Consider the following 22,738-nt stretch of genomic DNA (forward strand, 5'->3'; position numbering starts at 1 on the left):
AAGTTTCTTGGGGGTAGGAGAAGAAAAGAGAAGACAAGCCACAAAATGAATAACTGCGTAACATGAAAAAGAAACACCAAGAACTGATTCACTGAGAGACCCCTGTCACATCTGGGGTAAAGTTGGTACCAAATCATTTCCCTTCCTTATAAATAATGCTTCTTAGCTTGAAAACATGAAGTATTCCTCCCCCCCCCCCCCTTCTTTCTTTGTAAAGCTGCCCCTCTCCTAGAGGGCCAAGTGTCTGCTTAACTTGCACAGGGCATTGCTTTGGCAATCCAGCAACGGAATGCCATAGCAACTCCCACAATACTGAAACTCCTTGGGGATTCGTGCTTTATTTGTCGCTGGAACAGCCAGGGGGCTTTTTTTCTGCAGAGGGGTTGCCTGAATTCTGCACACATTCACTCTACTTAAATGCATTTTAATTAACAGTGTACAAACATACTCATTTTGGGTGAACACAGGGAAGTCTATTCATCCAGTGCAGGCCCAATCCTGATCCCATTGAAATCAATGGGAATTTTGCCATCAGTTTCAATGGGAAGAGGAATTGGGTCCTTGCTGCAATTTCCATACACTTTCAGTATATTTTAAACTACATTGGTGACGTGAAGCAGATATTATAGGGACAGGCCCGATATTTGGGGCTTTGTCTTGTATAGGCGTCTATTAACCCCCCACCCTCTCCCCACTACCACCACCACCTCCTGTCTCTATTTTTCACACTTGCTGTCTGGTTACCCGAAACATGATAAAAGTTTCTTTTGGTCTTCTTAACATTTTAGCATGTGCTTGTGAAAAAAATGCAGCTCAGATTGGAGGTCTTATCAGTGCTTTATTTCACAAGGCGTATATTAATGTAATTGTGGGTACTTATTTACCATTTAAGTGCATGGCAATTACTATTTAGTTACAGGGTAACTATATGGTTACTTGTGATGTAAAAAAAAATGAAATGTTTCCCTGTGACCTACAAAGTACAATTATATAGAACAACAATGTATGGAGTTAGCAATTATCGTATAATCCACAAGTCACTTAATTAAAAGGATCAAATGTCTATGATATTTAATTAGATTGAGCAATGACTTTATATAACAAGAAAATTCTAGCAACTTCGCAACACTAAAACTAGGAGAACTAAAGACAAACATGTGGGAAATAAAGACAAACAACTTTTCACCAGGGACCAAATAAACTGAGCGTTTAAGCACAGAGTAGCCCCTTCAGGGCCTGATAACCTCTTCTCAACTGTGCAAGAGAGAAAACAGAATTAACTGACAGCAATGTTTCTCTCTAACTTCCTCAAGCTGAATGTGCAACTCAGAAGAATCTGACTTTTTTTCCTTTTTTTTTTTTTGCCAATATCCACAGGTTTCCTAAACTGAAATTAAACTGCTGTAGTTTATTTTCCACTGATGAACACACAGGCTTAAAAAAAAAACAGGAAAAAACCTTGCCAAATAGACAAGAAAGTTCACATAATATAAGACAGCTGATTAAATATTACTTAGACCTTTAAGTCTTGCTGAGAACACAAGTGGTTGCACCGTTTAAGACCAAGGTAATTCTGACTGCTGAATTGGGACTGGCCAGATAAATTTGGGTCTGATCCTGCAGCTCTTACAGAGATAAAGGACTGAGCATTATGACATCAGGACCACAGTTTGGGCACTGTGGTAATGTGTGTAAAATAAGCTTTTTTTATCTATCACGTTTGAGAAAGAATGCAAAGACTTTTAATTGGCTCTTTTATTTTCTGAATATCCCCCGTTACACTGAGGCATAAAAACAGATTATTCAAGTGCAGATTTCTGCATTTTATAGGATGCAAAGCTTAACTTTTCTGAGCACTAAAATGTATAGTATAAAAACCTAAAATGTGTTTTTTCTGTATTATGTGTAGCCTAATTTTAAACCTAACAAATATGTTTTATTAGAGATAATCCCTCATTTCTTATATTTTTTCACAGTTCAGATATAAACAGTGATTCATCTTGTTAAGGTGCGTATGTATATAATTACACACACAAAATGCAAAATATCTACCGTAATTACAATGACATGTACAGAGAGTATGTGTATGCACTCACACTCACATAACAGAGGCACCGACTTTCTAATGATCCGTGGGGTGCCCGACCTCCACTCTGCCCCAGACCCCGCCTCCACTCCACCCCTTCCCCCAAGGCCCCACCCCACCTTGCCTTTTCCTGACCCCGCCCCTTCCTGCCCCGCCCCCACTTCTGCCTGCCCCTTCCTACCCCATTCTGCTCCCTACCCCGAGCACGCCCTGCCCTCACTCCCCCTCCGGCACCTCCTGCATGCTGCGGAACAGCTGATCATGGGGGGTGGGAGGTCCTGGGAGGGAGGGGAAGGCGCTGATGGGTGGGGAATGCTGGTGGGTGCTCAGCAACCATCATTTTTTCCCTGTTGATGCTCCAGCCCCGGAGTGCTCACCGAGTCAGCGCCTATGCACATACACACAAACACAAACACACAAACAGGCCAATTTTTTTTTTCCAAATATGAGTGCTTTAAATTAAACTCCTAAATTCATATTTAGGCACTCAAATTAAAGTAACCCACTTTGAAGAGATGTTGAGCACCACAAATCCCAGCAAAGTCAATGGGAGCTGCAGGTGTGCAGCACCTCTGAAAATTAAACCAGTTTTATTTAGGTGCCCAAATATGGATTTAGGAGCTTACTTAAAGCACACGGTTTGGAAAATTGGGACCATTAGAGCAATTTATAAATCCCCTGTTTGTTATTCTCATAGTTTTTGGAACATTTCTTCTGAGGCTGACACTTATGTACTTGATTTCTGCATGGAGGTGTGTTGGTCTATTTTTGTTTGGTTTTTGTGTTTAATTTTGAGATAAATCTCTACGGGTTTGATTACCTTGGACCCTGTGTGGTCAGTTCAGAAGGGTAGCACTGTCACCAGCTTTATGAAATAAACACCAGCCATGGTGTTCTACCCTCAACCCTTACCACTCAGTAGTACATTACTCCTTGAGTAGTCTCAGTAACTTCATTAGGATGGTTTGAGCAATGCGCTGCTATTCAGTGTGAGTAAGGATGGCAGAATTTGGATTTAGAGCGTATAGTTTGATAGGATACATTTTCTACTTAAAGTATGTTTTCAATGGTGCTTTCCTCGCTGCAAGTTTTGTTCCCTTGTGTCCTTTCATCAGATTTGGACTCCTTACATTCTACACTAAGAAAAAGTGCTGGCTCGAACAAACAAGCCTAGTGCCCCGACTTATTTTGATTCTTAGTTGTAGATTTGTATAGAGAGATGGGGTTGTTTTGCTTGTGGTTGTGATAAGAAGGCAGTTTGAAAAGTGGGGTTTTTTTTTTCATTCTGTGCTTTAGTGATGTTGCTGAATTTATAGCCATTGAAAGTAAGGCCACGCAATTTATGGCACTGCTATAAATGAAGAAAACCTGTCATAAATCAAAGAAAACAGTTACATAAATGAGCATTAAAGTGCAGGGAAATGTCATGAGACAACAATAAAATATCTTCCAAATGGTAAATCCCATGAGCAGAAACAGTGTTAGTTGTGACTCCTCCAAGAGTCCAATAATAGGACTATTTTATCAAGGGAGTAATATTTGTCCTGGAGCTTGTCTCTCTTCAAACAAAACTGCAAACACTTTGCTGGAAATTATATACTGTAGGTTGAGAGGAAAAACAAAGAGTTTGTGCACACGTGTGTGCCAAGTACACTCAGAAGCTGGTTTTCAATCCCATTCGTTTTTATTTTGTCTTGATACCACTTCTTTAAACATAGCAAAGGGCTGACTCCCTACACAAACTCTGGGGACTTTTTAAGGTAGTGGTGAGAAATAAACAACTTAAAAATCCAGTGTTTTGCCCTGTCCCCTTATAACACAGAAACGGGGGGGACCTGATTCTCCATTTTGTTTGCTGAAAAACAAAAACAAAAAGTTCATTTTTCAATGAAAAACCTAAAATTTTTCACAGGGAAAAAATTCCCATTTCTGAACAGTTCTACACCACAGGTCCCTCATTCAGAGGCAACATGCCATGGAGTGGACAATATGTCCCCTCTTCTGCACCCAGTGCTCCGACAACATAGAGGGGAGTTCTGGGGACAAGGCAAAGACATGCCCAGTGGTTTATTTGGCTACACAGATCCACTGGTCAAATTGCCCCATTAGGGGCACAGGTTTGTAGGTAGTAGAGCACTGAAAGTTATAACAGCTGCTTAATAGCTTTGCTGCCAGTGGAAAAGGATTAAGCCTTGTAAATGGAAACACACACACTCCCAATTACTTCTTGGACTCTATCTTGATATCTAATAACATTTCTATAAATGCTTCCACAGGAGAAGTCAGCATTTAATAACAAAATAAAGAACTGTGGATCAATAGCTTTTTTAGTTGAATTTGTTACAAGGACTGGATGCATCTTAGGTGCTGTACATCTTACAGGTTCTTCACTTTGTAAAGCACTTTGAGATGTGCTGATGAAAAGTACAATATAAGAGTGTATTATCCTCATTATTATGACATCACTAGTAAAAAGATAAGGTTCTGCCACTGATGAATTTACAGTCTAATTTTAAACTTCAAATCACAACTGGAAGTAGCAAACAATTAGAGGGAGTAAGGACGCTGGATTATGAGAATCAAATGCATCATTACTGCGTAGAAATTAATAGTGGTTTTTAATTTATTTAAAATTAAATCAAGAAAACATAAAAAAGAAAAGGCCAAACTTCAGTTACCCGCCTACACGGGACATGGATCCTGTTTTCAGGCCGCTTGGTCCCAATATTGGTGCTCCATATTGCCCTGGTTGTACACTTACCTTGAAGGTCTAGTTAATCTAATCTGAAGAATGTGCGAGCATGCAAGGAGGTGAGGGAGGTGTACACAGGGTACAGCATGTGATCCATTTAAAGAACTACTCTATTAACACAAGGCTTGTGACTGGGTTTAAACATTCCTGCATATTCAAGTAATGCAGAAGCATGAGAGATCCAGTTGTCGGTGAGTGGCACTCAGTGTGAATTTACCCATTGCAAAATGTCCTTGAAGCTGCTTTTCTGTTCCTGGTAAATAGCAGTGAAGGTCAGTGAATCTAATTTGACAATAATGAGCCTGCTCAGCATTGCATTCTAATAGGGTGCCCCCTGCCTTTAAAAAGAGAGAAGAAAAATATATCAGGCAATAAGAAAAGCTATTCAATGACACCACAGAAATCCCTTGAGGCACGGTCTCAAGGAACAGGGTTCTCTTGTTTTCCCTTCCTAATAACAAAGATGACAGAGGTTACAAATGCATTCAGTATTTATTACAACAAATACATGGAGACTGATTGGAATAGCTTAATTAATCACAATTACCCTGAGCAGAATTGTTATTCAGGCTGCAGTTCTGAGCATGAAGGAGACACTTGACCCTTTCGTTTCTGTGCAGGGACAGAAGAAATTCCACGCTAAGTTAATGGAAACTGAGCGGATGAGTGACACGGGTGATTCAAATGTACTGTAAACTAACTGAAATGATTCCAGTGTCGGAGGAATGCAACGCGCTGCTTTTAGGATTATTAGCCCTGGCTGTGTTTTTACAATACTTGGTCAAACACCTCAAAGACATGTCACTGAGAGATTTCATATTTCAGGGAAGAAGGTTATTTTTTTTTTCTTTAAAACGAAGGGGCAATAAAAAGGTTGGAACTGTACCTCTGGGGGATAATAGGGTCAGTATCTCAAACCTTTGCCGCAAAGTCCCAGCTGCATGTTGTAAGCACTGATGGTTGTCAGTGTGATATTCTGATTGTCAGATGGTGATTCTGGATCTAGCCTGCTCTGTCACCGTCTCTCTCAGTCGGGGCGGGGACAGAGGGATGGTGAAGGACAGTTTATGAAATTCCAATTGTCTGAAGCACTAGAAACCCTTGTCAGTCATGACTGGTTTATTGGCTGAGCTCACCTGCAGGGGGGCTGCATTTGATCGCCTCTGCCCTAATTAGTGTCACTGCAGTCAAATGCAATTTATGTTTAAACTTACGTGGAGGATATGAAGATAATCCCAGCAATCGCCACTAAACAACATCAAAAAGCCTGGACTTCAAAGCCTGCTGGAAAATAATAATATCTCCGTTTTAGAGCTGCCTATCAATCTGCTAAGGGACGCTATTTCCTGATCAAAATGAGAACAGCAATATTCAAAGCGCCACCGTGTCAGCTGGACCCATTTTGACTCTGTCACACTGAACAAAGCCTTAGGGTTAGTTTTTAAAATAAGAAAATAGGTGTGTCAATATATATTCAATTGCCCACTTATTGTGCGCACAAAACTACTATTTTGCATGCAAGTTGAGTTGTTCCACGTGCAAGCAGAAAGTTCAGCGCATTTGTGAAAGCTGTCGTGGAAACTGCACACAAATTATCTGGGTGAATGCAGACCTAAATAAAGTGATTAAGAGTTTGGGTTTGGTTTGGATTGACACCAACAAGTTTGGATTGCTTATCCAACCCACTTTGTCCTCTTGGGTTTGTAAATCTGGGCTATGAGTATCCCACAAAAGAAGGGACTTCATAAGATTTTCAGCATTGCCAATTCCAAGCATGCAAAAATTGTGAGTCATGCTCCAAAGAATCATAAGGATTAGCTTAAAACTCACGAGACTTTTAAAGAAAATTATATTGAGCTCTTTTTCTTTCCTTTCTGTTTTTAGCCTTTAGAGTTCACTCACTCCACATTATCAAGCTTTTCTCCTCCAACACCAGGGCTAGAAACTTGTTTGTATTCTTTAAATGACAGCCAAGAGTCTTGTGTAATCCCATGAGTTTGGGAACTCATAATAATATTGCAAGAGTTGGCACTACTGAAATGTTCAGAGCTGTGCACAAATAAAAACAAAGGGTGTGTGTGGTGGTAGATAGAGTTCTCATTTATATCTTCCCATGCCTAGAATGAGTATTTGGAAGGGTGGGCACATGCCATCCTCCTCCTGAAAAATGGGATAAACTTAGAGCACGGTAAGAGTTTGAACTCCTTGAGTGCAAAGGGAAGGAAACCTCATGAGGGGAAGAGTCAGTGACTGTACAGAGCTATATGAAGAGGGCAGATCCATAGGAAACAGAGAGGTTGTTCTCTAACTCCACAGAACACCTACTCCTCCACCCAACTGGAGGATGAGATGGAGGTCATGGGGGTTGGACTAGATGACCTCCTGAGGTCCGTTCCAACCCGGATATTCTATGGTTCTATGAACTGCTTGGCTCCCTTTCTCACCTGAATGGAATATAGCTTCCCATCTCCTGCCAGCCCTCCCTCCCTGCAAGGCATTGAGAAGGCCTGGAGGGACATTACTGATGATTCCAGCAGCATTAGCATCCAGCTGAAGACCTGCAGCACCAGTTTCAGTAATTTGGGACTAAGGGCTTGCTTATACAATGTGCAGCAATGCACATCACCTGAGTGTAAACTGCAGATTACTCTAAAGTGTTGCATTCTAACTGTCCTGCTGACATGCTCTAAAGGGACCAAGTGTGCATCAATGTAGTCCCACTTGAAACTGTACTGCATTAATTCACACTAAGAACCTTTTTGAGCATGTCAGCAGGGTCTACACAGGACAGTCAGAGCACAAGCAGTCAGCCGCAGAAGCTGGGAGACATTTTTGGGTGACTTTTCTAGTTGGATCAGAACTAAGTTAAAATACAGCATTTCTGTCTCACTGAGAAATACAGAAGTGGCATCTTGTAAAGTGGGCAGATGTTCCTAAGCACATGAGATAAGATCAGTTAATCAGAAACAAAAGATAATTATTTCCACCCACAAACATATTGCTGCTCAGGAAGCAGGTATCTTTCAGCAGGCTAACATATTGTGCTCCAGAATCTAAGATATAATTTAAAAATATCTAGCCCATCTGATTGTAAAGTTACATTTAAAATTTTGAACAAGTGTAAAACAGTAGAGTGATCTCTGCTTGAGTCTCTAGAGAGAGAGTCTAAAAATATAATTCTGAGAGGTGTGAACTGCCCTGTTCATCAATGCATGTTAGATCTACAGTCTAAATATTCTGAAACCAGTCTAAATATTGTAATTAAACGTCAAAATTGTTAACAATTTCCCTGCCAAAGCATTCAAAAAAGTAGAGAAAATATTAGAGCTGGTTGGAAAATATTCTACCAAAGTTTTTGCATCAGAATATGCCTGTTTGTCAAAAACAAAACATTTCATGGAAACATATCGATTTTGATTAAATGTTTTATGAGAAGGTTTCAGAAGTCAATTTGAGAGAGAAAGAGAGAGAGAGACCTAAATAAAAAATTAAAACCTGATGTTTTCAATCCAAAAACTGACATTTCAACAACTTTCTTTCACTTTCTAAAGAGACAATTTTGAAAAGTTTAATTTTCCTTCCAACACAGAATAAAAACAGACTTGAAACCTCAAAAGTTTTCGTGAAATGGAATTGTCATTTTCTGGCCAGCTCTAGAGATGGTCATATCATGAACAGTTACGCAACTGACCGTGAATAGTGTCTTGATTTGGCAACTCATTTTTGACCAAATACTTGGTTTATAGGCTGAGCTTAGCATTATATAGATATATATATATTTCCCCCCCATTTTGAGTCCAATAGGTATCATGTGACTTGGCCTACTGTGTTCCCAACAAACTAGGTTTGCTCACAAAATGTATCACAAAGAGAACTGTTACGTTGCCCTCTCCCCACACATTACATTATTTGGGAAAACAAGACAATATTCAACAAATAATTTTTGACTGTTTTCTGTGTCACAAACATCAGCTGGAAAAGGTTTGTGTCTATCTAGGCAGAGGGTGACAAAAGGGAAGAGGAGAAGAAATTAACATCCTACAGACAATTTAGACACGAAGAAAATACAAGTACCGCTGAAGTTTTTCAGATGTTCCCCCAAATCAAACCAAATTTTAGTTAATAATGCAGGTTTTTAGAGTACATCCCTATACAAAATTAACCACGCTTTTGGTGGCAATATACTGTCTTACTGTACATGAGCCCTTTCACACACTTAAAATTTGTCCTTTCCGCTACGCTTACTTCAATGCTTTAAACTGAATACTAATTGCCACTGGAGATTTATTCTTAACTAAACTGCTGAATTTAGAAAGCGGGTTAAATGCTTCTTTGGCGTATTCTGATGTGCTTCTTCCTTATAACAATTGCAGGTGTTTGCCCTATAGTAGTCTAATCCTCTTGAATGGGAGCAGAAATCAATCTGCAGACACCATGCTCTTGAATCTGCTGTCCGCTACTTGGACTTACAGAAACAAATTGGTTTACATTACCCTCGCCTGTATATTAAGGGCAAATCTCTTCGACAATGCGCAGACAAATATCCAGAATAGACAAAAACAACAACATTTGCATCAATTAGAGAAATTCGGTGTCCAAAACACCAGATGACAAGTTGTCCATGGCTATACAGTACTCAGATTCTTGTGCTATTTAGAGTTGTGGCTGTCTCATCTGGGAAATAGTGGCACAGTCCTTATTTAAATGAAACTCTTTGTAAGTCAAACATATACTGAGCCACATTCTTCCCCTCTCGCTTTCCTTTATACTTACTAACAGTGTACGATTGATATATCAAATTTTTCTTTTTACAGTATCCTATCTTTCTCTTTTTAATGTTCACTTTACATCAGATGACAGTTTTAGTGATTCCTCCTTTATTTGCATGTCCCCTTGAAGAAGCTTCATTTCTCCTTCTAATCAAGTCATTAATTTTCATGAAAATCATTCCCACCCTAAAATGGCTAGATTCTAATTTGTCTTTGTCACACAGATGACAAATATCACCTTTCTGCCATGCTGCAATATACTTATATACTTCACATACCTGGATTTTAGTATGAAAAGGGTTAAGATTATTTTTCCATAGCTATAACTGTTTTTCCCTCTGGCAGTGTGATTCAGTCATGATCCTTCTTCAGCATATTTTGTAGTGATTTCACACAGTAGCTTTGCCTTTTATTTTAAGACAGAATTTGTTGGTGATAACAGGAATGGTGATAAGCATGCCAAAATCACTTCACTTTAAATTAAAAAAATCTCCTCTGCATTCTGTTTACAAACGTTGCTACCCAGGCCACTTTATCTCCCCACAGTGGGTACCATGTCTTTCACAAAAGTGTACTGCCTTCTGTAGCATTGTCCACACAAGGAGTTTCAAGTGCTCTTCTCAAAAAAGAGAACAGACTTGTCAGTCCACGGAATAGTTTACTTATGCTCATCTGAAGCCTCACCTGGATTTTTGTTTTAAAAATGTGCCTTTCCCTCCTGCAACTTCGTTTTCTTTTCTTTTTTTCATTTCAAATTCCACAAAGTCGGTTGGGCAGCAATCAGAAGAAATATCGGAAAAGGCAGAGTGAACTGAAATGAAGTCTAACTGTACAAAATAACGGTATGTTGTACAATTTTCAACTAATTTCATATGGCATCTGCTTAAAATCCGAGGGCTGTTTGCTAGTGCTTAAACAAAAGGGCTGGAACTCAGACTGATGCCTGGTAATGTAACAGCAAGTTCAGGGTCAGGCTTTGGGTTCCATCAAAATTTGTACTCTGGTGACTAGAGATACATGTACAGCATCATTATACAAGGCGCTAAATGTCAAATAGTGCTACTGAATGCTTGACAGATTACTAATGGCTTTACATTTAATACACCATGCAGCCTATCTACAGCTATTTCTATATCTACACAGTTCTAGCTATCAGTGTGTATTGATTCAGTATCACAAAATTAATTCTTGTACTACCCTCAATAGTATTACTGATGCACTGATGTTTTCAACTTCCAAACGATGCAAGCAAACTCCAGAAAGAAAGTTATGCTCTTTGCTTTATTATGTAACTTTATTCTTCAGTTTCCATTCCATATTATTCCATACCATATAGTGGGCCAGATCCTCAACTAGCGTAAGGCAATTTAGGAACTGTGCTGATTTATACCCACTGACGCTTTGGCTTCTTATATATAGTATGACAAAGCCATGATGGGCTGCCAATATTTTCACAAGGGAACTCCCTGCTTAGCCTCCAAGAAACTCTTTGTCCCAAGAATGTGTGCATTTTCTGGGAGAAGTGGTGAGGGGCTATCCATTTATTTTCTCAATTAAACTCAACTGCTTTCTTATAAATCAGAACTAAGAAGGGAAAAGTGCACACCATGTGGCCAACACACTTATATTACATTCAATTCATTGGACAGAAATATATTTTGGAAAACAAAGAGAGTTAGCATAGTGTTCAGCTCACGTAATTCATGAGACTTAGAAAGAGGGCCAAATTTTAAAAGTGCCTGAAGATGGAGACAGGCATCTAGCGGGATTTTCAAAACTGCCTCGGGGCTTAACTACCATTGATTTCAGTGGGAGTTAGGCACCTAGTCACTTCTGAAAACCTTACTAGGCCTAAAAACCTCTAAAACTCTGGCTCAGAGATGCTTGTAAGGAGGCCCCGGCAAGGCCAGAATAAGGCAAACGTAGGCCAGTGCTGAGGGCTCCAGCTCCTGGACTCATATGATTACATCAGAAAGTCTGCTTTTATTTAAATACAAATCCCTAGCTTTCCTGATTCCAAAGAAAAGCTTGAAATGTGACCCAAGTGTAGCGGATTCATGCAGGGACATCTGCCTGAGTCTGCTGACAGCCAGAGAGTAATGAGCTGCACCATGCATCTAAATGGAGTGTCAGCTCCAGGATCCATTGCTTTGGGGGCCCTACTAACACCACCTCAGCAGAGGACTCTGTGGGCAGCAGAACAAGAAGAATACAGCAAATCCACCCTATCTTTCTAAACACAGGTACTACGGGGCCAGCCTGATGCCACCTTTGCCTCTTCAGAGGGGAAAGGGGCCCCCTGCTATCATTGTGTTCTGTGTGCAGGGAGTTGAGGGCCCCATTCCACAGTCGTGGCCAACACCACTGCCAAGGGTGTTTGTGAGAAACTCCAGGTCAGACTGTGCTTAGGGCCCCAGTTTGATTTAATTCTGCCCTGGATTATCCTATCATGGATTTGTTTGAAAATTACTTGACACTTGAGTAATGTGATATATTCTCAAAGCAAGCTTAACCTTACATTGTGTTTTTATGATTCTCAATGACAAAGCCATCCGAGGTAGGGTTGATACTATAGTCGTGACTGAGGACATGTCCTCTATTAGAAGCAGGAATACACATCCCCCCCACCCCTCTCTTCAATGTGATGGCAGATTTTTAATGAGGGGCTGCCAGGAGACATCTCCATTACATTACTACAATAAAGTCAACTTCTAAAACAAGAAGGTCAATGTTAGGGAAAGCGATGCTTGCAAAGTTCCTCACATGGAGCCTGGCCATTTGTATAAATGATGCTCTATGCTGGAAAATGTAAAACAGCAAATTAAAATCCTTTACTCAATGTATTTGTCTTAGGTACTTCTCTGCCCCATTCCTGTAGTATCTGAGCACCTCATAAGCTTTTTGTGTTTATCTTCATAACATCCCTGTAATGTATTATCCCCATTTTACAGATGAGGCACAAAGAGGCTAAGTGACTTGCCCAAGGCCACACAGGAAGTTTGTAGCAAAGCAGAGGCTTGAAGTGAGGTCTCCCAAATCCCAGACTAGTGCTCTAACCATGGGATAACCCAACCTATTTACTTACTTATTTACTTACAAGGCAAATGATAGGTGGGATCAGGGGTTACACAGCTCGATGCTCTTATACCACAAAAGGCTGCCTGAATATTAAGCAGTATGAATATAAATGTGCATTGAAAGAGCTTATTGTTTAAATGATTAAATCAAAGTGCCTTTGTAGTTTGCCATTTACATTCTTAATATCTGTTAAGACTATGCATCAAACTCACTGTTAATGGACATAGGCCAATATTTTTTAAATTGGGTACCTGAAATTAGCACTTACATATCTACATTTAGCTTATCGTAAAGTGGATTTCAGTACCTAAAATATGGAAAAAATGGAAATTTTGGCCATGCCAATGCTAATGCTAATGTTTCACAGAGTCTGGGATCCCTCTTGATTTTAAGACCAATGATCTAATTCCTGGTCAACTCATTTCCCTTTCTTCCTAAAGTTTCAGGAGCCCCACCAAATAACATTTCCTTAAGGAAGCAGAGCTACAAGTCCAGCAGTAACTATTATCAGGATGCAAGGTGCCAGATCCTAATGAAAAATGAATCCCAGCTCAATTACATCGAATAAAACAAACCTTTATCTTTTTTTTCTTGAGTTGCTGTTGCCTTAGCAGTTGACCCCTTGAGAATTGCCCAGGAGTTTTGGTTTCCATTTTTGCCTACGATATTCGAAACCGCCTCAGAGACTGCTAGAGAAAATTATATGAAATTAAAAGTGGTATTATTCAGCTAGCATCAGAAGTCCTTCTAAATTACTTTACTGTTCGCTCAATAGAGAATTTCCGCTAATAGACTTGGATTATATATTACTCTTGTACCCACAGTCACGGTATAGACACAGCATCACATTGAACACAGTGTTTCAAGGTACAGCACTACTTAAAGGTTCAAACATCAGGGCCTCGCCCTCAAGGTCCTTTGTAACTGCACCTCCCCTTACTAATTCAACCTGATCATGTTTCCCACTGCCCTGTCTCAACTCTGCCAATGACTCCTGCCCCAATACTCTGTTCTTCCAGAATAGTCTTCATCCATGAGGTGACCAATTCTTCATTCAAGTCCCGGCTTACAACCCACCTCATGCCCCAAACCTACAAGATATTAGTCAACTCAGACATTTATTTGTTAAAAAAACAAAACCACTCCTCTCTACCAAGATGTGCAGTAGACCATTCTGGGTATTGACCTGATTCTACGCTATTCAAATCAATGGAAGCATGGCATTACGTACAATGAGTATAAACTCAAGCCCCAAAGCCTCAGTTCAGCTAAACAATTAACTTTAAACACATGCCTAAATGATTTGCTGAAGAGGAATGAACCATTTAACTGTGGCCTAACTGCATTATCTTGTTGATATTATACATATTCTTCCACTTTGTTACCTCTTTCTTACCTAGAATCTGATATTAGCTTTTAAGTAGAGCTGGTAAAAAAATTTCCAATGGTGAAATTTTGATGATTTTTTTTAATTAAAAAAAAAAAGACAAAGTAAGAAAATATTTTTCTGAAATGGTCACTGGGTTATTTTAAGAAAAGCAGTAGAGCTGGTCAAAATTAGTTTTGAAGTTACAATAAAATTTCAAATTTTGTAATTCAGAAAAAAAATTCTGAGCAAGTTCTCATAACATTCCTCGTCTCCATTTTTTTCCAACTCTGCTTGTAAGCTGATCTGGTCATAGATCATATCCTGAATCTGTATTGTGAGGTTCCCAAAATGCTTTTTGGTGCTTGTTCTAAGAATTATAATTACGATTTTTTAAATTGGCCTGAAGCAAAACTTCAGAACAGAACATACTTGAATGCAAGGAAAGTAAAGATCCAGAACTGGCTCCAAATGCTGTGGGTAGCCATTCTCTTTATGATTGTTCCCACTTTTTTCACTGGAAAATGGGAAAAGAAAAAACCAAAATCTGAAAACTTTTTCAGTTTTCATTTTGTTGAAATTCTAAAAAAAATAATAAAAAAATAAAAAAAGTCAATGTTCTATTCTTCTTTTGCTGAAAATATGTAGTATTTTTCAACCAGCTCTATGCCCTTGTCTGTCAATATCTTAGCTGATTTTTTATTACATGAATACATTGTTGCATGTTATAGGCATTGAGTTTTCTTCCGCATCAGACACGCAGGAGCCTCTTGAGCTCTCTTCAGACCAGTTTTGTGGTCAGTCCAAGGAAAACCCCACTTTTCTGCATTGACAATGAAAACTTTGATATGCTAAGTTTTATTATCATCATCTTTGTTCGTGTCTGAGTTCCTCTTTGCCACTCTTTCATTATTCCACAGTACTAATGCACTACAAGTTTAAGTTTCGTGTGCGTTCCTGTTTCATTTTGTCACTAATTCTCCTTCAAGATTCCTGTGCCCTCCGATAGCTGGCTGTATTTATTTGTCTTCTTCAACCGTTCTCCTCTTTTGGGGGGGTGGATTGAGATTGATCACTCTCATCATGGCATTTGAAGATTCAAACTGTGCACTATCACCAGAAGCAGCAGGGAAGATGAAACAACAGCAGCTTTTCAGACATCGACAGGGGTAGATTCGGGAGCTCTCAGCCTGAGCAGACTACCCTTTTCCAAGAATTCTACACAGACTCTGCGCACTACCCATTAACAGAATAGGTCTCCTTGATTGCAGTCCCTCTGGGTTCAACTAAAAGTGAACTCTCAAAGAAAAATTCAGCAGCACCTCAGCTACACATGATGAAAACAACGCACAATGTTTGCATGGTTTCTACCAAAGACCAAAAACTGCACAAGTCTGTGCATATTTCATGCTCCAGGTTTACTACAATGATTCGCATATATTGGTGAACTTGATCTGAGTGTCAGCTTTGTAGCAAAACAGGAAACCGGATGAATTTCACAAGCTTTGTTGGGGTAATTTTGTTCCAGATGTGAAATCCACATTCATATTTGGGAAAATATCGCTATTCAGCAAAGCTTTTCAGCACATGCATACATTCACTGAAAACAATGGAACTTAAGCAATGCTGAAAGTGAAGCATGTGCTTAAATGCTTTACCTAATTGGGGCCATATACAGTTAGCCAAAGTGGCCAAGGGAAGAGCTTTCATTACCATATACTGCTAGGAATATCAGGGAGGGGCGGAGGCAGGAGGGACAAGAAGGACAAGAGTATGTAGCATGAAAAGGGTTCTCTAATATTAGTGGCATTAGATTATTTCCTTGTAAACTGCAACTCCCATTGATTTTCCCTTAACTATTTTAAACAAGTGTCTATCTGGCTGGAAATTGTCCATATTGAACTGTCAGGTTAGGCTCTCAACATTAGCCTGACTGAATAAAGTGCATCTTCCACCAAGCTTGACACTTTAAAATGGACTGCTCAGCTATTATTTACAATCAACAATAATGATCTCAAATCCTCAAAGTCAAAGACATTAACAAATAATATCTCACTCAGAAATCATTTCTTTAGTAAGGATGGATGTCAATTCTGTTTGGAAAGGCATACATTTTTCATTTTGTGTATGCAACAAAGGTGATTACCCTTGAACAGCTGCGATCAAAACCTTGCCATTTAGAAATTTAGATTCAGACACTAAAACAGAGTGCAAGATTGCTGTATCTTTTGAGCAATCTGGTATTCAAACACACATTTGACAAAGCTCTGGCATACCTTATCTGTTATTCCAATATGTTTTGTGCATTCCTATCAATTCACTAGCTAATCATTTGGAGAAGTGTAGCAGACTGTGTGCTTATTCTTCATTAGATTATCTCAGCAGCAACGGAAATATGGGGTCAAATTTTCTTTTTATTGGACATAGTTATTTAAACAACTCCAAACAATGACAGGGAACTTTGTTTTACATTTTAACAACCATCCTATACACATGTGAAATATTGAAATTATTTTAGTAATTCTGGCATGCTAGTGGAGACCAATTGAACATATTTTATTAATTTACCAGAGTCTCCTAATTACAGCAGAGAGTCACAGAGCCATAGAATTTAAGGCCAGCAAGGACCATCTATGTCTGACCAGATCATCTAGTCTGACCACAGGCCACAAACACCACCCAACACCCCCACACTAAACCCCAAGACTCAAGGTATTACAGGCCTCAGGAGACTAAACTATTATGTGCCACAGGGAAAGAACAGGAGGGACCAAGGTACACCAGTGCCCAAGACCCCCTCAATGGTAGGGAATTGATTAATGTGATAATCCTGGCAAGTGACTCACACCCCACGCCCCGAAGATCACTGCGAATCTGACCTCGGGAAAATTCCTTCCCACATACGATGATCAGTTAGACCCCGAGCACAAGAACAAGAACTAGTCAGCCAAGCACATGAGACAGAAAATTCTCTGCACCACCTTTGAGTAGTGGCCAACCCCATCAGTGTCCCACTTCCATCTGAGGTAATCTCTGATGCTTCAAAGAAACAAGACCAAAAAAAACCAAAACAGAATACACTACGGGAGACCCCTTCAGGCAAATGACAGAAGTCATGAAGCATAAGATTTTAGGAACATCTGATGTGAATCAGAAGGGACCCTCAGGGTTGTCAAACCCTCCTACCCCCCATTCATCTCAAGAAACCTGATTATATGATCCCACTCATAAATTGGTCTATCTTTCTCTTAAAACCAATTAAGTTGTTTGGCCCCACCACTCCTATTGTGAGGCTGTTCCAGAGTCAGAAATCTTCTTCTGATTTCCAGCCTGAATTTGGTCATGGCCATTTTATGTACATTTGTTCCTGTGACAACACTGTCATTTAGCTTAAGGTGTTTAACCCCCTGATATATTTACACAGAGCAATCATATCGCCTCTCAGCCTTCTTTTTGCTAGATTAAACAAGCCAAGCTCTTCCAATCTCCTCTCACAAAATAGGTCCTCCATTCCCCTAATCATCCTACTAACTCTTGTCTGCCCCTGTTCCATTTTGAGTTCATCTTTCTTGAACATGGTTGACCAGACTTGTACACAGTATTCCAAATGAGGTCTTACCAGTGCCTTGTATAATAGTATTAATGCTTCTCTTCCTCTACTGGAAATGCCTTGCCTGATGCATCCTAGGATCACATTTCCCAGATCTTTCTACTCCTCCGTCGCTTCCAACTGAGGAACCTCTAGTTTATAGCAGAAATTCTTCTTATTAAGAATAATCCATTATCGTCCGTTACTCCAGTCTCCAAGATCTTCCTGTATAATACTCTAATCATCCTGTGTATTGACGATGCCTCCCAACTTTCTATCACCAGCAAATTTCATTAGCACAATCCTACTTTTTGTGCCAAGATCATTAATAAAAACACTAAATAAGATCAGTCTCAATACTGAGGAACTCTACTAGTAATTTCCCTCCAGTCTGAAGTTCATCTTTCAGCACAACACTTTGCCTTTTCACTTTTAGCAAATTCATTACCCACCTTACAATTCCTGTAATAATCCCTTTCTTCTCTAATTTAACCAATAATTCCCTGTGTGGCACCATACAAAATGTTTTACTGAACTCCCAAGCAAATTAGATCTCCTGCATTTCTCTTATCCTCAAAAATCATTTATTTTCTCAAAGAAATATCTCAGGTTAGTCTGGGATGATCTACCTTTGGTAAACCCATGTTTTATTACATACCCTTTTCCATTTACCTCCATGAGTTTAATTATTCTTTCCTTCAAAATTTGTTCTAATCATACTACTGATTAACAGAACTTTAATAGCTGGATCAATCCCCCCCCACCTTCTTAAATATAGGTACATTAGTGATTCTCCAGTCATACCGTAGTATTCCTCGATTTATTAACAATCCTTGCTACTGGACTAGCAATCTCATGTGCCACTTCTTTCAGTATTCTGGGATGGAAATTAAATGGTTCCCTCCAATTTGAGCACATGAAGCTCTAAATTCTTCATCCACTTCATATGTGGTAATTTCCATTTCTATACACTCATTTCCATCAGACATCCTTTTTGCATGCCCAGGTTAAGCAATCACTACTTGTGCCTCCTGAGATCACGATTATAACCAATTTATGCCTACACACCTGTTTCTGCTATAATATTGACCTCTTAACCTCTGTTTTCACCTTCCATTTGTCCCTATTCACTTGCAGCATTTTGTCTAAATCTTAAGTTGTGAGCTCTCTGGGACAAGGACTGTCTTTGTTTTATTTGTATAGTGCCTAAAACAATAGGAAACAAATCCCTAAATGGGATCCTTAGTATCACTGTAGCAAAAAATGATAACCAACATAAGTGTTTTCCTGTTAATTTTTAAATGTTAGGAGATATGTTCACAGTCCACCATTATACTCTTTCACCAGTAGATTTTGTAGAGTTCACTCATTACTGAAGAACATAAACTGGAGCTAAGGGCAAAATCTGTCACGTGCTCTAGTCTAATGCTGTACAGTAGCACCAGCCATCTCTTTACATTTGTTCCCATTGAAGGATCTGAGCAAATCACTGGACTGGGTCAAAATAAACTAACTCCAAAATTATTGCAGGCTAGGTAGCATCATCAAACTACCAGCTAGCTACTAACACGGTTCTACGTTGACAAATTGATTTATATATTTCTGTAGCTCTCAAGTGCTGAAGGGAACACAGAAATAGCTTTGCACTCCAACCCCCCCTCCCCCCCCAAAAAACCCAAAACAAAACTAAACAAACCCTCACTGAGAAAAACAACAACAACCCTTTTTCCCTCTTTCTAATTTGAGTTAGTTTGGTATTCAGTGTATAGCTTAAGAGCCATGCTAAATGTCTTGTCATACAAGCCTTAACTACCATTCAATTCCACACCAACCCCAGTCTTTGTTGCCATTAATCTTGTTTTTCTGACATCTATTCTAATTTTATTTCATTATGCCCCCCTTTTTATAACTAAAAATTAAGCTCCCTAAAATCAGTGGGGGGGTTTCTGAGCTTCTTACACATTATTTCATTTGTTCCAATAAGAACACAAAGTATCCTTGCACAATGCATTAGTTAATACATTATATATGTCTAGTATACCCCAGAGGAGCTACTTACGGATAGGAGGCCAATAGGAGCTTTTCCTAAGGTAGTAGAGAACTGTAGTTGTGACTAACCTCTTGGCCGATATTCCTTAGTATTCACTCAAAACACTTCTATTTATAAGAACATAAGAATGGCCACACTAGGTCAGACCTATGGTCCATCTAGCCCAGTATCCTGTCTCCTGACAGCAGCCAGTGCCAGATGCTTCAGAGGGAATGAACAAAACAGGTCCAGACCCAGCTTCTGGAAGTCAGAGATTTGGGGACACCCAGAGATGGGGTTGCATTGCTGACAATCTTGACTAATGGCCAACGATGGACCTATCCTCCATGAATTTATCTACATCTTTTTTTAACCCGGTTACACTTTTGACCTTCACAACATCCATGGCAATGAGTTCCACGGGTTGACTATGCATTGTATGAAGAAGTATTTCTTTTTGTTTGTTTTAAATCCATTGCCTATTAATTTAATTGGCTGACCCCTAATTCTTATGTGAGGTGAAGGGGTAGATCACACGTCCTTATTCACTTTCTCTGCACCAGTCCTGATTTTGTTGACCTCTGTCATATCTCCCCTTAGTCATCTCTTTTCCGAGCTGAACAGTCCCAGTCTTATTAATCTCTCTGCATGAGGAAGCTGTTCCATCCCCCTTACCATTTTCATTGACCTTCTCTGTATCTTTTCCAGTTCTAATAGATTTTTTTGAGATGGGACGACCAGACCTGCACTCAATATTCAAGGACTAGGTTTACCACAGATTTGTACAGCATCATTATGATAATTATCATCTTATTATCTATCCCTTCCTAACGGTTCCTAATATTCTGCTATTTTTTTTTGATTGCCACTGCACATTGAGCAGATATTTTCAGACAACTGTCCACAACTCCAGGGTCACTTTCTTGAGTGGTAACACAAATTTAGATTCCATCATTCTGTATAATTTGAGTGGTAACACTGATTTAGATCCCATCATCCTATTGTAGTTGGGATTATTTGTTTGAATGTGCAATACTTTGCACTAATCAACATTGAATTTCATGTGCCCTTTTGTTGCCCAGTCACTCAGTTTAGTGAGATCCTTTTGTAACTCTTCGCAGTCAGCTTTAGACTTAACTATCTTGAGTAATTTTGTATTGTCTGCAAACTTTGCCACCTCACTGTTTACCCTTTTTCCAGATCGTTTATGAATACGTTGAGCTTCACAGGTCCCAGTACAGATGCTTGGGGGACCCTGCCATTTACCTCTTTCCATTATGAAAACTGATCATTTATTCCTTCCCTTAGTTTCCTATTTTTTAACCAGTTACTGATCCATGAGAGGGCCTTCCTTCTTATCCCAAAAGTAGCCTTTGGTGCAGGATCTTGTAAAAGGCTTTTTGAAAGTCCAAATACATTATTTCTATTAGGTTTCAGAGTAGCAGCCATGTTAGTCTGTATTCACAAAAAGAAAAGGAGTACTTGTAGCACCTTAGAGACTAACAAATTTATTTGAGCATAAACTTTCGTGAATGCATCCGATGAAGTGAGCTGTAGCTCACGAAAGTTTATGCTCAAATAAATTTGTTAGTCTCTAAGGTGCCACAAGTACTCCTTTTCTTATTTCTATTAGATCAGCCTTGTCCACTTGCTTGAACATCAAAATAATTCTAATAGATTGGTGAGGCATGTTTTTGCTTTACAAAAGCCACACTGACTTTTCCCTGGCATACTGTGTTCATTCATGTGTCTGATCATTCTCTTCTTTGCCTGGTACTGAAAGCTAGGCTTACTGGCCGGTCACTGTCAAGATTGCCTCTGGAGCCCTTTTAAAAAAATCAGTTACCAAGATATGGGAAAACAAACAAACAGAAAACCCCAGAGATGCTAAAGCCTGTAAATAACCATGTCAAAGATAACGGATGATATCCTCCTAGAGCTCCTGAAAACTCCCTGATCATGTAGGGGCAGGTCAGCAATATTTGTTGACTAGGATGTTAGGCTAACTGACCCCTACTGTCCCTCTTAACCCTGTGATTTATTGAGGGTTTATTATGAATTCTGTAAACATCTCAATCTACCATTTAAAATAATTATTTCTATTTGACTGACACAGAAGCAAATACTGTAGCAGCAGTGCCTTCAACTATTCCCCTGAACCTGCTGAAACAGGAAAACAATGTGGCTGAGAGAACACAAAGACTGTTTGAAATCTTCTCTAGATAGACACAGAGATAAAAGACGATAACTACAAAGTATGCAGCGTGTACAGTGAAGGTTAAATATGGGCTCCCACTGCCATTACTTATCCCCTGAAACAGCTGGGAAACTTCCGAAGTAGTTAATATATCACAGGACTAGAGGAAGTGAGTCTGACTGCATAAACATACCTCAGGGCTTGCTACTGTTCCTATTAACTGCCTGTCTCAGTAAAGGTCTGCTATTAGATAGACTCCTGCTGCATCCATGTTGATTGAATGCTACAGGTAGGGCAGAGAATTAGAGTGAAACGTGCTGATAAAATCCATTTGTGAGAGGTTTTCAGAGGAACGTGTATGTGGCAATTTTGTGACAAGTCGAGTGAGGTTTTGGTGGATCACATGTTCGAGCCCATGTTTGCCTTCCTCCTACAAAAACTGCCTATCACTTTCTTCTTGCAGAAGGGAAAAAACACCGAAGAAGATGGGACTGTGTGTTACACAGAAAGGCGTAAGTCTGGCTCAGGCTACATCCATGAAAGGCAACATTGATCAAACCAAAGGGAAGGGAGAGAGTTTGAATTTATATAGGAAGCAGGTGAACCTTACAAAATTATCAAGGGTTGATCTCCTGGGGTCAAAACAAGGCAGGGAAAAGTGTAACAAGGATGGAAATCTATTTTAAGAGGTTTTATGAGTGAAGGAATTTGTTGGGACTGAAATATCTCTTTTTGCTGCTATCTTGCTGCCTGCAATAAGAGGAGTATAAAACTGTACGACACTCAGCAGTTTTCCTTTGCAAGGATTTGTGTCCACATTTTCTTGTACCACCAAGGTTTGCTTTGGGGGGGGGGTCACAAATACAGAAACG

At 39.5% G+C, this 22,738-nt stretch overlaps 1 protein-coding gene and 1 long non-coding RNA gene across 2 annotated transcripts in view; one reads left to right on the forward strand and one right to left on the reverse strand.

Moving 5' to 3' along the window:
* Window positions 1–22,738, reverse strand: part of ERBB4 (erb-b2 receptor tyrosine kinase 4) — a 976,023-nt gene that overhangs the window by 590,005 nt on the left and 363,280 nt on the right. The window lies entirely within an intron of this gene.
* On the forward strand, window positions 4,978–22,378 carry LOC311528707. The gene is made up of 3 exons (XR_014713674.1): window positions 4,978–5,029; window positions 10,373–10,449; window positions 22,330–22,378. It is a non-coding gene; the product is annotated as an uncharacterized lncRNA (long non-coding RNA).

The sequence above is a fragment of the Lepidochelys olivacea genome (assembly GCF_965140295.1).
Source record: "Lepidochelys olivacea isolate rLepOli2 genome assembly, chromosome: 11".
Taxonomy (NCBI): Eukaryota; Metazoa; Chordata; order Testudines; family Cheloniidae; genus Lepidochelys; species Lepidochelys olivacea.